Source organism: Amphiura filiformis, chromosome 2 (genome assembly GCF_039555335.1).
Source record: "Amphiura filiformis chromosome 2, Afil_fr2py, whole genome shotgun sequence".
NCBI lineage: Eukaryota > Metazoa > Echinodermata > Ophiuroidea > Amphilepidida > Amphiuridae > Amphiura > Amphiura filiformis.
Genome location: NC_092629.1, coordinates 23,905,845 through 23,922,835, shown reverse-complemented (window position 1 = coordinate 23,922,835; position 16,991 = coordinate 23,905,845). Strand labels below are relative to the sequence as shown.

General features: G+C 37.4%; 1 protein-coding gene and 1 long non-coding RNA gene across 6 annotated transcripts in view; both read right to left on the bottom strand.

The window, feature by feature from the left end:
- The window catches only part of LOC140135695 (uncharacterized), a 45,737-nt gene that overhangs the window by 18,591 nt on the left and 10,155 nt on the right, over positions 1 to 16,991 (bottom strand). The window lies entirely within an intron of this gene.
- On the bottom strand, positions 5,629 to 16,538 carry LOC140146006 (uncharacterized). 5 transcript variants are annotated; one of them, XR_011858169.1, is made up of 6 exons: positions 16,442 to 16,538; positions 13,125 to 13,304; positions 11,175 to 11,263; positions 7,424 to 7,502; positions 6,225 to 6,327; positions 5,629 to 5,808 (listed from the first exon to the last, which is right to left on the bottom strand). It is a non-coding gene; the product is annotated as an uncharacterized lncRNA (long non-coding RNA). The 5 variants fall into 5 exon arrangements; XR_011858170.1 differs by lacking the exon at positions 13,125 to 13,304 and having other exon boundaries at positions 16,442 to 16,531; XR_011858171.1 differs by lacking the exons at positions 13,125 to 13,304; positions 16,442 to 16,538 and adding an exon at positions 12,524 to 12,654.

The window sequence follows — 16,991 nt, the reverse complement described above, 5'->3', positions numbered from 1 at the left end:
TATTCATGTATATTCTATAGACTTGCGCCTAACCAAGCAGTCATGCTGTTACAATGTCCGATTGGGCTTTCCGTAGATTGGACTTTCCGTACAAAACAAACGATTATGATTAAAATCCATTTACCAATTAAAGATATAACTGAAAGCAATCTTGCTTTTTGGTTGTACTTTTATTTATGGGTTTATAATCTGAATTTATTTGCATGTAAAATTACTTAAATTAATCATGTGATGTGATCACTGATCAAGCATAAGAAGAAGTTTACAGTGAACGAAAATAAAAGACCTAAAAGACCCTATTTTGCGGACTTCGAAGAGGACTCGAAGCCGAGTCCCCGAGTCCTTGGGGTCCGAGTCCGAGTCCGAGTCCAAGTCCTTAGCTTCCGAGTCCAAGTCCGAGTCCGAGTCCTTGAAAACAGGACTCGAGTCCGGACTCGAGTCCGAGTCCGAGTCCCGAGTCCTCCAACACTGTGGTGCCCCCGGGGGTTCTACCCGCCGCAAAAAAATGCCGCATACTCTTTGCAAAAGCCTTCTTTTTTTTACAGGGCCGCTCCTTGCAAAGAGCGAATATATATTTACACAATGCTATGGTTGAGATCCCAAAAATTTGACATGTGCGTGGGGAGGAGGACAATATTTTTGGCAGGCCGAGCGGGAAGCAAATTTTCCCCCAGACTTAAATTTCCCCACTCCTGTAAAACTGCACGCTTTATCTACAGATAAATAAGTGTTTTCATTTCTTTTCCTTTTAGGCCCTTCACAATTAATTCTTAGTTTCCTGTTTCATGGTTGAAAACCAGGGATGAGGCTACTTTTAATTATTAATTATTAACTATCTTTTATTTTCTTTATTTTAAAATAAGTGGTCGCAACCTACATCAAGCCATGTTGACAAGGAGCATGTATTTAATTATTTTACTACTATGTTTGATCTTATACATAAGTAATGGTACAATTAGGTTTTATGTTTATTCATCATTATAGATGATATGATCAAAGTCAGAAAGTAGCAAATGGTAGTCATTAAAAGTTATTTTTAAAGAGAAAATCCAAAATATAAATAAAATAATTAAATATTTTGGAATTCTCTACTTTGGACACGGGGGAAACAGGAAACTAGGAATCAATTGTAATTGGCCTTATCATTATTTAAAATTCTTATTCAAGTGGCACAGCTTCTACTGTACACTTCATCAGAAGTGTGTTTGTGTGTTATTTAAGAAACATTTTTATTACGTATATATATATTCTATGGTGTTGATTTGTCAACCATGACATGATTTTTTTTTTTTTTTCGTTCCAGTGTTATTGTTTCACGTTTAATTAAAAGTACTGCATTTTCATATCATATTATTTTCATTTTCTCGAGAATGGTGTTTGAGGGTCGTACAACCAACATGTTGCATTATTAGTAAGTTATTTCAATACACCACCTGCGAAAGCACCCTAAACAAGGATTTAATCCTTGTCTAAAATGATACCCTAAACAGGTAACACGAGCCTGTTTTCACACCCTAAACAGGGATTTTATTCCCTGCATCAACTTTCATAACCTAAATATCATTTCCGCGTATGAGCAATTGCAATTTTGCTACCGTTTTTACCAATTTTTCTATAATATTTTGTAGTAAACCTTTGACAAGCATCTACTATAATTTATGTGCAGTAAACCTTTGACAAAAGTGTATTTTAAGTGTACATTGCATATTTACTGTGTTGAAATGAGCTTGGCTGCTTAGGCGTTCTGCTGTTGCCGAGTGGAAATTAATCATAGATTAATAAACACACAGATTAATAAACACACAGATTGGAATTTTCCATGCCTGTGCCCTCCAAGCGTACTTTCGAATTCAGCTGGCGCAGGTCCATCGTTCAGACCTGGCAACATCGCTCATCTTACACACAGTTTCTTTTGTACGCTTGCACTATTTGTGTGTTTGCTGGCGCAGATAGGCAATATGCCATGATTCCACGGTATGAATGAACTGTGCGCCGTACGCGTTGTGAGCTCTGACTTTGCAACATCACGGTAGTACACACTTGTCAAAGGTTTACTGCAAAATATTATACCGTGATGTTACTAGTACAAAGTCAGAGCTAACAACGTGTGTGGTGCAAAGTTCATTCATAAATTTCCATATGGCAACAGTAGATCACCTCAGCAGCCAATCAGAGACTAGTGTGTTTCAACACAGTAAATATGTGATGTATGCTTAAAATACGCTCTCATCAAAGGTTTACTGCAAAATATTATAATTTCATAATATTATCATTTTAAACTTCCCACCTGACATGTTTCAAGAACTTAGATACCGGTATGTTTAAAACCAAAATGTTTTACTTTAAAATGAAATTTCCAACATGACAAAAAAATCACAAACAAGAAATACCTTCACTGGATCAAACTCTTTTTTATTACAGACCATTTGCTACATTTTGTATTGGATAACTGAAGCTAGGAAATAAAAACTGATTAGTAATGCACATTTTGCATATCTCGACTCTTAATCATGTTGCGCATAACTGGGAAACATAAAAATCGTATTGTCCTAGTTCCTAGTTCTAGGATCTTTTCTTGTTTAAAGCAATAACTGATCAGTTGTAAGTGAATAATACCTAAATTGCTTTAATATTACACTTTCAGATTTAAAATTTAACAATTTTATGATTTAAATGCATGCTGTTTTGATAGATCTTATTTTTGCATTATTGTACATTTGTACAACTTCACCAAGAATTTGTATTTTCTAATATGAATGTTTTGTTAACTCTTTGTTTAATATCAGCCGCCCTCGAAATAAGCCGTATCGTAATTTGCACCTCAAAAATTGCATATCATGATATAACTTGCAAAACAGATTACATAAGTAAGTAATAAACTATGGTGGTTTAATACTTAAATATTGGATGAATGGCACTCCAACTTGAAGGTTGAGGTACAAAATGAGAAATCCTTATTTCGAGCACTGGTTATTGATATATTCACTTCTAATATTATTAACAAGATTTGAAACTTCCTTTGTGTTCAATTCATATTGTTTAATTCATATAGTTGGCGAAGGGTCTTGTGCGACCACCTGATGAGCTATATAGTAGTTTTGACTTTCATCATGATGTCAAAGGACCACACATAGACTTGCCCTAACCCACTAACAATAGGTCCGAAACTGCTCGAGCATTGAAGCAAGTATTATGAAATTACTAAAATGAACACGAGCTTTACAAACTTAAGCTACAAAACATATCTACAATTTTGGAAGGTTCTATCTTATTTAGTCTAAGATACTAACTTGAGTTTTGGTTACATAAACCAAAGCATGCCACTATATTTGCCTGGAGCTAAATAATAGTTGTTTAATACTTGACAATGCTTGAGTAGTCGTGGTCACTAATAATACCAAATTGGAAATGAAGGAGATGGGAGAATGTCCACAAGCAATAAACGATATGGCAGAATAAAAAGCACATTATGATATATTAGACCTGCACAATATGCCTGACAATTTCCCAGTCTGTTTCACTTTCAAGCTGGTGACCTTTCAACTTCCATGACATCTAGGGGTAGAATTTTGGCAGTCACTACATGAACCCTATTGAGTTTTTGGAACAGATCTCTCAGAAGAATCTCTCTGGGTTCTCGGAGTAATCAACAAAATTCTGACCCTTGATTTTGTTTCAAAACATTTGAATCCCTATAGGAAGAGGCCATGGCATTTTTAATTGGTCTTTACAATCAGCGTTTTCTATTGAACTTACGGTATAATAAAGAATCATTCTGGTTAGAGATTAAACCGAATATTCCTGTTCACCGTGATTTTCTACTGCGCTAAACACCGCATGCCGCTGATGTCATTTGCATATTTGCGGTTCTCCAGTACTCCACTGCACTGTAGCAAACCGAATACGGAAGCTGTGCATGGTTTTCTATTGACGAAAAGCAGGCTTTCATCTCCGGAAAAAATCCTAGTTTATTAGCATAAATGCCGGCCAAAGAGCAGAGAAAATTTGCCAAATACCGGAGGACACCATTTTCTACTGGTAATCTTTAATCCCCAAACCGGATAAAAGCCGACATTCCAATAGAAAAATGCTGAATGAGTCATAAAGTTATTAATCATTACATGGACATGCCCTTAAAATCTTTTACCCCAAATAGCCAGTATCGGGGAAATAAATTTTCTTTCCGATCGACCTGATCTTATTTTCAAATACCACTGTCAGCAGGGTAGACAAGGGCAAGGGTTATTATACACATGTCTTGGTTGGAGCTCTGGTTGGAGCCCTGTCCTGTTATGTGAAAATAAGATCAGGAAAAGAAAATTTATTATCCCGATACTGGCTCTTCGGGGGGTATAAATTTTAAGAACATGTCCTCGTAATATGATAATGTTGTTGTTTTTCATCCACCTTCATACCGTAAAAACTTAGAGCGCTTATAAAACATGCTAACATGAAGAGCCTCATCCACAAAAGTGTAAAGGGTTTTGAGCAATTCATCGATTCACATAGTTTAATACGAACAAGTATTAAAACCTGCAAATGTGTGTCTCAACCCCATTAGCTCAGTTGGTAAAATGCAGGACTGACTTTCGTACAATTTCATGTTTTCAAAAGTGCTCGATATAGTAAGCACATCTGCTAATTATTGAGTTTTTACGGTACTGGTTTCTGCAAAGTGAATTCGTTAAAAATATATCATTGAAACAGCATACTACTCCTCATTCAAGAAAAGTACAGAACAATTTTTTTTTATTTATAAAACGATTATCCTGAAAATCATCACTCAAACATAGCAAGATCCTATTCCTTTATTTGTTTCTCAGGAGGTATGAAAGTAAAATTTTAATATTTGGTCAATATTGGGAAACAAGGACCAAAAACATGCATTTTTGGGGCGTTTTTCAAACATTTTCTTATTCTGTGTCGACAATCAAGCCCAAAGACTTGGCTAAAGGCTAATTTCAAGTTATGTATTGATTCTAATTTTTGGAAAACACATTTTTCAATCTTTTTCGTAACCAATTAGCAAAAATAACATATAAGGCAAAAAAAAATTCAGCGAAAATCAGATTTTTTTCCCTTCAAAATACCATAAAAATACGAAGTCAGGAATAAAAAACATTTCGCATTTGTTTTCAAACCACTCGTGAGCAGACAAACCTTTATTTTTTTTGGCCTAATATTAAAATTAAGAGCTAACTCTTACCCTACACTCAAGATTTTGTATGCTTAGACTTGTGCCAAGACTTACAATTTTGTGACTACAATAATTGTAAGAAAACATGCAAAATTGCATGTTTTGGGACAAATTGCAAAAATATTAAACTTTGACTTATATTGCCAGTTAGGACTAACTAAAGGATTAGGATTTAGCTATGTTACATTTGGCAAAACTGGATAATATTTTTTTTAATCCGAAAAAATTAGTTCTGTATTTTTCTGGAATGGGGAATAGAGAGTAATCGCACAGCAACATATATGAGGTTCTGCATTATATAAATTTACTGTTTACATAATTTGTGACCAGTACATGTAATTCTTTTCAAATAAAATTTGTGTGCAGTGTACAAATTATTTTGATTTATATAATCATATAATTATCCATTACTATGTTCATTGTCTGATTAATATGATTCTTTTTTTTTGCTTTATCAGGGAGAAGTGACCAGCAACATATTTTCTACAACCCTGCCTTTCATTGCAATAGCTGGAGGTTGCAAAAGATAAACAACATCTTCCACTTGATGGCTTTAGAGATACTTTCTCCATAAATCTGACCTGGACTGTGTCATCTGTCCTTTTCACAACCTGTATAAAGATACAGAAAAATGAGAATATCGCCACTTTAGAAACTTACAAATGTGACAATAAGCCATTACTATTACATTTACATTAATACATTCAGCAATTATTTAGTGCTCATCTTGATATATGGTGAAATAAGGCTCTGAAGGTCACTGCCCTGATGATCAACCAATGAAGAACTTCTCTTGTGTACATGCCAGGTGTACGTACATGACATGATACTGTGGTATTTGGGTTTTTGTCAAAATATAATTGCAGTCAAAGCATGATGTTATTTCTTTTTAATTACAATATAGATACATATCATTTAATACATCAATTTCTTGGTGGCATCAAACATATCACAGTTTAACATTATAGTGATATTTTGTTAAAATTTACTAAGATCATTTAAGAATCATGATAGTCATTATACTCACACAAGCTATGTATTAGATAATTGTTGTTGTGACATTGCCTCTCTGACCCAGCTGGGCACCTTCACAGTAACAAAATCACCAGTAGAACAAAGTGCAGCATTACCTATCAAAAAAAAGTGGACTATTTTGATGAAAGGAATTTCTTCTTGAGATATGTTCAATAAAGAGTACATGTACATTGCATTGCAGTCAGTTAATTTGAGATTAAAGAGATTTTTAAGTCAGTACACATAGTTGGCAGTGGTGATACAACCCACCCTTTTTTATTTCAAACCCACCCTTTTTATTTTATACCCTTTATACCAAAACTCCGAAACCCACCCTTTCTATGCGTGGTTACTTAACTGGTTATGGTGGTCCAGGAGGTGCAGATTGCATCCAAAGAGAACAGAATGGGATTTCAATGTGTTTTTTGTTTCATTTAAGTGCCATTCAATTGGAAATTGCAGTAAGCTTTGAGATTGCAATTGTTGATTTCTAAACCCACCCTTTTTATCAGTGACCACGCTTTATATTTGGACACTGTTTGTGATATCCATATTATAGCTTGTTTTCAATGCTAAGGCCAAAAAAGAAATGCGGAAATTCAGATTGTTTTTCTCAAAATACGTTACCATAAAAAATACCTTTATTTTTTTTCCTAAGTGTATTATAATTTTGCAAATATTGTACATGAGCAGGGTATTAAAAATTGGGACAGCGGTCCGAGATAGGTCATCCGAAGATATCAGTAGTGAGCACTACACATAGTAATATTCATGTGAAACATTTTTTTTTTTTTTTTTTAAACACTTTTGTTCATTTCCAAGCCAATTTTACAAGTTGACCTCAAATAACCTTTGACCCCAATATGTGACCTTGAATGCCCCATTACATGAAAGCTCCCATAATACAGCTTTGGTTCAAGCTTGATTGCAATTGGATGTGAACTGTTCCTGTGATACCAGATTTTCAGCATATTTAAAAGTTGATGTCAAATGACCTTTGACCTCAGTGTATCAGTAAGCTGCTACTCAAGATTCTCCCCTTCAGGTCTGCCTTTGTTTTCAAGCCAACCTTACGTAAAAGGCTGCCATTTTTGATGGTGACTGTGTGTTGGCTAGATCTAGTACCATTTCAGCATACTGTTCCGACTACATTTTTTGAGGAAAAAAGTCACCAGACTTTTGTGATAAATTTGAATATTATAATTTACCTACCTTCTTTGGCATAAAAGAATACATTTGCATTCGCTGCCAGCTGTCTAGCCTGAAGTAGTATTCACATTCAATGTAATTTCTGTAGACAGAAAAAGTAAAAACACATTAATATATATGTTATTAAGTATTGACCACAATTACCAATCCACCCAATCTTGTGTGATTTAATGGTGCTTGTCAGCATGCTTACTACATCAGCCTTTTTACACATAAACAGTACTTGAATCACTAGTCTTGCCTGCGCTTTCGCCACCATTGGCTTCACAGATATTTGGAAATCTTTCATAAAGTCTCTATCAGTGCATTATTTCAGCTTTGGAGCACAATATCATCAATTATAAGCTACAAAAATTGGATCTATTACCCCACTAACCTTACACCACAACCCACTATTACCACCCTGACAACCCTACCCCACTATACCTATACCTGCCACCCACTATTACCCCACTAACCTTACACCACCACCCACTATTACCACCCAGACAATCCTACCCCACCACCACCACCCAGACAACCCTACCCACCACCCTAACCTGCAACCCACTATTACCCCACTAACCTTGCACCACCACCCACCATTACCATGCGCGTATTTTGGGGGGGCTTTGGGGGCGCCAGCCCCCCGGGGTCAAAGAAGGGGGCGGCAAAAACGAAGGGGCGGCGGAAGAATGGGCGGCAAAAACAGGGGCGGCAAAAACGAAGGGGGCGACAAAACGAATTAGCAAAGAAAAAAGGGCGTACAAAATTGAAAAAGCATAAAAATTTTTGAAAAAATGTTGCTTTCAGGGCGCTAGCGCCTGAAATCCTTTTTTTTTTTTTTCTCTTTACTTTTTCAAACGCCCGTGAAAAAATTTGGGTTAACCTTTTCGGGCTGTTAAGGAAGGCGGCAAAATTGTTTCTTCTTCAGCCCCCTCGGGGTTAGGCGGCCACGGCACGCCACTGATTACCACCCAGACAACCCTACCCCACCACCCTAACCTGCCACCCATGATTACCCCAAGTAACCTTGCACTATACCACCCACTATTACCACCCAAATAACCCTACCCCACCACCCTAACCTGCCACCCACTATTACCCCACTAACCTTGCACCACCACTCACTATTACCACCCAGACAACCCAACCCACCCCCTAACCTGCCACCCACTATTACCCCCAAGTAACCTTGCACTATACCACCCACTATTACCACCCAAATAACCCTACCCCACCACCCTAACCTGCCACCCACTATTACCCCCACTTAACCTTGCACCACCACTCACTATTACCACCCAGACAACCCAACCCACCCCTAACCTGCCACCCACTATTACCCCCAAGTAACCTTGCACTACCACCCACTATTACCACCCAAACAACCCTACCCACCACCCTAACCTGCCACCCACTATTACCCCATTAACCTTGCACCACCACTCACTATTACCACCCAGACAACCCAACCCACCCCTAACCTGCCACCCACTATTACCCCCAAGTAACCTTGCACTACCACCCACTATTACCACCCAAACAACCCTACCCACCACCCTAACCTGCCACCCACTATTACCCCATTAACCTTGCACCACCACTCACTATTATCACCAGACAACCCACCACACCACCCTAACCTGCCACCCACTATTACCTCACTAACCTTACACCACCACCACCCACTATTACCACCTAGACAACCCTACCCCACCACCTAACCTGCCACCCACTATTACCCCACTAACCTTACACCACCACCCAGACAACCCGCCACCAACTTACCAACTTAAGTTGATAGGTGTCACAAATTGTTTGGTTGAGTCATGTGTTGGCTTTGACTTTGTTTCTCGATCTGTTCTGACTAGAATGTCAAGTATGGACTACATGTAGGGGAAATATAACCACCATCCACTATGACCCCACCAACTATAATTACAATACCACCCACTATGACTCCACCACCCACTATTACCCCACTAACCTTACATCACCACCCACTATTACCACCCAGACAACCCTACCCCACCACCCTAACATGCCACCAACTTACCCTGACAAGGCAACAACCCTACTCCATCACCACCCTTACCCCCGCCACCCACTATTATATAACCACATTACCATCTACTATTACCTCAGCACCTGAGACAAAAAAAACCCAACAGGGATCGGAATTCACCATGTGCAATGAGCCAGGTCTGTTACGGATTTATGTGCATGCATGCTCAGATCAAGCAACCCAATTGTCTGCTTCAATAACTAATTGTACCTAATGTGCATGAGCAGTCCAATTAGACTGGCGCGACATTTAAAATGACCTCGCTTGGATCAAAACAAACTTGACAGGATGAACGATGTGTATGTGAATTGGGAACAAACTTGTGCTTCAAACTACATATTATTGAGACTTACATCATGATTTGTAACCATTGCAATGCATTAAGGGTACTACACCCTGACCAAATTTGTGCCTATTTTTGCATTTTTATCAAAATTATAGCACATTGGTGACAGGTAAGATATGTAAAGGGGCAAGGACTACAACTACTACATTAAAAATTCAGGAACTCAGGGCAAGTAGTTATTGATTTATTGATCAAATATTGGTTTTCCTCATTTTTGACTGTAACTCCACAACTGTTGTCTGTGTTGGAATAAAATTTCCGTGCAGTAGTTGTAGTCCTTGCCCCTATAATATACATATCTTACTTGTCCCCAATGCGCTATAATTTTTGAGAAAAATGTAAAAATGGGCACAAAATTTGGCAGGGGTGTAGTACCCCCTTAAAGAAATAATACACCATGTCATGGGCAACTTAAAAATATTAATATGTAGTTTGAAGCACAAGTTTGTTTTAGACGCATCGTTGTTAATCTGTAACAAACAACGGTGAAACATGATTGAATCCCTAAATCACCACCTTATCCTACCCCATTACCCCACCACCCTCACTATTTCCCCACCATGTACCTTACCCCTCTTCACTTTACTCTGTACATTCTTTGGTCCTCTGTTATTTCGAAAACCCAGTCACATCATCGCATGTGAATATTTCTCTCTTGACTCTTGGAATGAATTTTAGTAACTTGGCAAGCATAAATAAAATTTCCACAAAAATTCTTCTTCTCCATACCTACCAACCAAGCATTAAAGACATTGTTTAATACATAGTGGCAGCTCTACGGGAGGGAAGTGGGGGCATTTTCTTTCCCCTAGTTTTGAGGCAAAAAACCCCAATTACATAAATTTCTGTCGATTCCTCCCCGAAATTCACTTTTGCACCCCAATGCCCCCCCTGAAAAAAATTCCTGGTGCCGCCACTGTTAATACTGTGTATTTCCTGACAAATACAGAGCAGAATATGTAGAGATTTTAACCGCATGTTAGCTAAGCTCAACTAATGGTTTGATTTAGTTTACACAATGCATTTCACATTAAGTTAATTTTTAATTGTAAATATATTGAACGGGTTTTGGAACCTAAAATTTGCTTACCGTTGACCCTTAATTTTGGATTTACTGTAAGGGTCCATTTGGATCCTTTAATCTTTGACATTTTATGCTACCCCTGGCTGGCAATGGTTTGTCTAGATAGCATTTCCAAATACTTTAAATTCCCTAAAAAACATGGAAAAAGTGAGTCCTGGTAAGCTCAGAGTAAATCCTGGTTCTAGCTAACATTTGGTGAACTAGGTCCATGACTCACTTTTTTTTCTCCAAAACTGAGTTCTGGACGAAAAGCAGTTAATTTCACCCTTGACTTTACCTTTTGTTTTAGTTCCTCTGCACAATTTCTCTCTGTCTCTGTATAATGTTTGTCAACTTTCTTCAATTGACTGAGCAAGTCATGAAGATCTGAAATAATAAGAACATGGGCAATGTGATTATTAACTGCATAAAAGTTAACTTTTTACTTTGGGAGTATATGAGGTGAGGACCAGACATATCATTTTGTGGCATGATGTCCTACATATACGGTACCCAGGCCAGTGCAATGTAGGTGATGCGATCAAGCAAAATCAGTCGGAACATTTCCAAAGATATGAGCAATTAAGGAGTTTCCAAAACAAGAGGCAAAAAAGGAAATATTTTCTTTGTTTAGCTATATCTCAAAATCAATATTTCCGAGGTTCCGCTGATTTTGCTTGATCGCATCACATAATGTTGTTTAAAATTTGAAACACAAAATAGTAAATCAGTACAATAATGCACCATATTGCTCTCAAAGGTGCTATATAGGATGTGTGATGATATGATGGTATCAGTGAGAGACAATAACTATAAATCTCTTGTTTTTGAGACAAAATGTTTCTTTTTGCTATGTGACCGTACACCACAAATGGGCTGTTGGCGGCAATTTCACTTTGTGAGATAATGGATAAGCATTTTTGCTCAAAATAAGCTTTACACTGATATATTAAGGGTGCACACAGCACACCAGTAAATAGCCTCCATTGACTTTCTGTACAAACATGGTCCCGAAAACATCATTTTCTTGACTTCAGAGCGACTCAGCTCTTCAAAACTTACACTTTCTGCAAGTTGAAGGTCAGCTGAAGACATCTAGTCCAGAGAAATCATACGAAGTCCATCGGGTTTTTTCAGAAAATTGATGACTAGATCACCCTATAGCTTATGGCGACTCACAAATAGCTTGCTGTCTCTGAAATGTACATTTTAGGAGATTCCTATTTACTGGTCACTGGCGTGCACTCTAAAGAATTTTTATGTTTACATGTTAATATAATATATCATAAATTTGGATACTGGTAAACATAAACATAATTAGACAGGTTTGATTCAATTTTGAGGGGTTTTACTATGCACATTTATAAGCTAATTTACATGGTATCATATTTAGCCTTTTTTGCTATCTACTACTGATAGCAATGACAAAATTACACACTTAAATAGCTTGATACAATGTAACATTTTTACATTTTATTGTTCATTTGCAAATGTTTTTATACACTGAATGATAGCAAAAATTGTATTAAAATATTGCTTGAATTCAAAAACAAATGCCTGAATCTATTTTCTGTGTACTTTTTGTTTATTTGTATAGAGTGGAGGTCCAAGCCAATGAAGGGACTTGGGCATGTATTGCATACATACCGTATTTCGTCAAATAGTCGCCCCCCTCAAATAAACGCCCCCACCACTTTTTTCAACCAAGATGTTTCAAAAATGCCGATATTTCCATGCCATCTTGTGTAGTAAGCTTACCAAGTTGCTCACATGGTCGATAATAGTGTCACTTTTTTTTTTTATTCTTGATTGGAAACCCGGAAGTGAACCAGAAGTCAGTGTTTCTAGTTCATAGTTCGTCATTTTAGCGAGAGTTTTTAGTTTACCTAATGATTTTAACATGAATTATCGTTCTAAAATTGATCTTGAATAAACTAAATAAGTATATTGTACACCTACTATCTCCCCAATATACATTGCTTGTGAAATTAGGCCGACATTGAGAGGGGGATTTTTAAATTGTGTTAGTGAAGCACTTGAAGCATAACTAAAGAGCATTTTATAGGCCTACATGCATGTATAATTATGAGAGTTGCAAACTATTACATCATCTCTCAAATTGTTACTGGATGCAGTGTAGTTGGCTGCAAGTGCTTCACATAGCCACTGGCACTGGCATATATGGCAGTTCACACTCTCTCTTTCTTTTGAAAGCCATGTAAGAGGCTCTGTGACTGTGTGCACTCACCGAGACACTGTCCCCTCCACTTCTCAAATGGACTCTGCCATAACCACATACATTGGTGCACCCATTCCACTTCCAGCAACTTTTTCTGAAGGCATTCTTGTTTCAATTTGCCGCTCAATTCTCTGTTGCAGATTCTCAAAGAAGAGTGCAGGGTTGATTTCCTTGGCCATGTCAATATCTCTATGTGCAAACAAACATTAAAACAAACAAATTGATAAAATAGAGGGAAAATTGGTGTTTGTGACCTATATTTTGAAAAAAAATTCTGACTCCAAGGGGAAACCCTTCTTGGGCACCCCTCATGGTGCCTCACCAAATATTTTTCAATTTTCACCCCACCCCCATTTTGACAATCATCCTAACGCGATCTTAATTAAATCCTGTGTCTTAAGCTGCCGCTGCTAGTAAAATCATGCGTTGTCCTCTTTGAAAATCAAGAAATTCATTTTTTATCTCTTTTTATTTTATTTTTTTACAAAAGGAGAAAATAAAACTCAAAATTTGTATTTGATTTCAAGTTTTTGATTTTTTCGCAAACTTTGGACGCAAATATAATAAAAGAGAAGAATAATATTTTGTAGCAGTGACTACTATCACTACAGTGACGTATAATTACCGAGGTAGAACCGATTTGCAATTGCCATTAGAACTTGACCTGTTAACTTTTTTTTCCACTTTAATATACATCATTATTTCCATAGTAGAGGCGCAATATTTATATTTTTGTGATCCTTACAATTGAATAGAATAGGTTCCCTGATTTGGCAATTCCAATATGCCTTATGAAAGCTAGATTTTTACACATCTTTAATTTTCAGGAATTCACAGCTAGCAGCTAGAAATGTAAACAAATAAGTTTCCTGCAGAGAGAATAATTGAGAGTAAATATATATTTTTTTTTTCTTTATTTTTTTGGGACAAGTTTCAACTTCATATCAAAACAGTTGTTTACCAAATTTTTATTTTAAACTTAAAATATAAATTCTATGGTGTTGCTATAGAATAATGAGTAGGGATTTCAATTTAGGCACATTTTCAATGAATCTACCAGCAATAAATATTAATCGGTGGTGGTTAAAATAATTAACGTAAAAATAAAAAACAATACATCTGGCATAAATAATTTAAAAGCGTAAAGCAGGCTCTTGTTTGCACATGCATGTCAAGAAGCCAGTGTGGTCTTGTTAATCAAGCTATACTTTAAAGACACGCTAAATTGAAAATACATGGCCTAATGCAATATGTGGAAACAACAGCCAAGATTTTGTTTTTGTACATGGATTTATATGAACAGTAATATTAATGTGGCGACTCAGTGAATATTAATATACATCCACGGCTTAAGTACGGCCAAGTGATAGGATTCCCCACCCCATATTAAAATGTGGGCATCCTTAACTAGCAAACCACAGCCATGTTCACATCCCATTTTACTGGTTGGAAAATCCCGGTGAGTTACAACATAATCCCGGCCCTCGCCTGGTAAAGTCCCAGCCCAATTTCTTGCCTGTGAATACGAGCTGATCATAGGACCAATACGAGGAAAATCATGATGGTACGGTAACGGTACCAAACTAAAAACTATCCATTTTGGCCCCAGTGGGGCACAGTGTCATTTCGCACCCGCTACAAATAGTACATATGCCCCATTCCACCATCTTTGTCTGCGCGCTGTACCACACACGCATGATACGGTCTTGGAATAATTTGCTAAGAACTGTTACCTTTAACTTAAATCTTTTTGCATCTTCAGGCATGCGCGATTTTGGGGGTGCCAGCCCCCGGTCAAAGTAGGGGCGGCAAAAAACGAAGGGCGGCGGAAGAAGAAGGCGGCAAAAACAAGGGTGGCAAAAACGAAGGGGTGGCAAAACGAATTAGGAAAGAAAAAAAAAAGGCGCTAAAAATTGAAAAAGCATAAAAATTGTGAAAAAGGTTGCTTTTGGGACGCTAGCGCCTAAAATCCTTTTTTTTTTTTTTTTTTTGCTCTTCACTTTTTCAAACGACCGTGAAAAAATTGGGTCAACCTTTTCGGGCTGTTAAGGAAGGGACGGCAAAATTTTTTCTTCTTCAGCCCCCGGGTTAGGCGGCCACGATGCACGCCACTGTCAGTGGCAGGCAATTGTATAATTGGTAACAAATGGGAAGGACATTTTCAAAATACTCTTAAATCTTTTGCACTGGCAGATTTGACTCTCTTCACAATGTAATTAGGAAGTCAGTTTCCCATGATTCATATATCATTTCATCATCACATGCACACCTCAATCGACCAAAAGAAGCTGTATGCCATAGCATAGCATCACATGGAACAGGCATGACCTACAAGTAAATAAAGTAATTCTACTTGGCCAAGCTCGAGCGTACATGTAATGCGTACCTGTTGCCATGATGTAGCGTATTAAGCGTGTACACAACAACTGAGGTAAAGCAAAGAAAATTGGAATTTACTACCAGCCCCGACGGCGATGTCGTCAATGCATGTCACTCCATATTAAACATGATAAAAGAAAAGATTTTTCAAGGAAACCTACATTTATGTTGTCTATACCTACTTCACTTGACCCAAAATGATTTTTTTTTTATGAGACAATCGCACATGGAATTTTAGAGGGATTGTGAATAATAGTTCCACAGAGAAAAGCTGCACTCTCGATCATGAGACTATGCCGTGTCGTTATTTAATTGATGCATTAAATATGTTGGCTGAATTTTTTTGATGAAAGTCAATCTTTTGACAAGATGTAACTTTGCTATGGAAAGTGCTATGACAAAACGGTTTTCAGTTTTGGTTTTCTTTACTCAAGGCCGAAGGGCTTTAATTTGATATATAAAATGATGCGGTTTGATGGCAAATTTGAATTCACCTTTCATATACATCATTACCATGATTACATGGGCACGGCCTGGTCATGTGGTGATGTCGCCACATTTGTTGACAAAATTAATATACCAGCATGCGCGCCAGGCCAGGGGAGTCCAAACCACAAATGTGCCAGTAAAATCCGCAAGCATTAACCTCAAAATTAATACAGCACAGTTCTCAATGCACACCATGCATCATGCATGACACACGCACATTGAATCCATTGAACATGATGAACACTAAATGTGAAGTACTGTTATTCATGAAGTAACATGGATATGGCATGTATGACAGTATGGTAAGCTTACCATCCAATGCATTGATCATGACTTGTGCGCCGAAAAGCCCTCAAAATCAACTTTATCGATGCCCAAATTTCATGCAAATTACATCTGCACCCTCTTTAGATTTTACTAAAATAATAATAATATTGAATAAAACCGACAGTACTCACCAATTTTGTTTTCCCGGTGATTAGCACAGCGCTGACATATCACATGTGCCGTGTTTTCTGTTTACATCCCTCGATGACCTTGAAATTTGCGTTTTTTCATAATGACGCGCGCAGAAAAAGGTCATGGAACGTGACAAAACTGTCAGAAAATGAACCGATAAAGTTATGTATTTCACGTAATATGATTGGTCAAAGTGGGTCACGTGATAACGTGTTGCATACCCCTTCGTATTATAGTATGGTAAGTAAGATGCTGCTGACGTCACTGTAACTCTTGTGTAACTCTTAGTCGTGAAAAATCGCTTAGCAAATTTGGCATGGAAGAGTGTCACACATTCACATTATAACATCTCAGCCGTGATCTGCAGATGTGCTGCTTTAGTCGCCAACAGAGGGCAGTATTTAATTCTCATTAATAGAATGATACTGCCCTCTGTTTATCGTTTTAGCGATCGATAGAGGGGAAATAGGCAATTTCTAATGACAGTGGGGGTATAACAGTAATTTATACATTAAAAATACACATTTGACACCATTATTTTTATTTTTA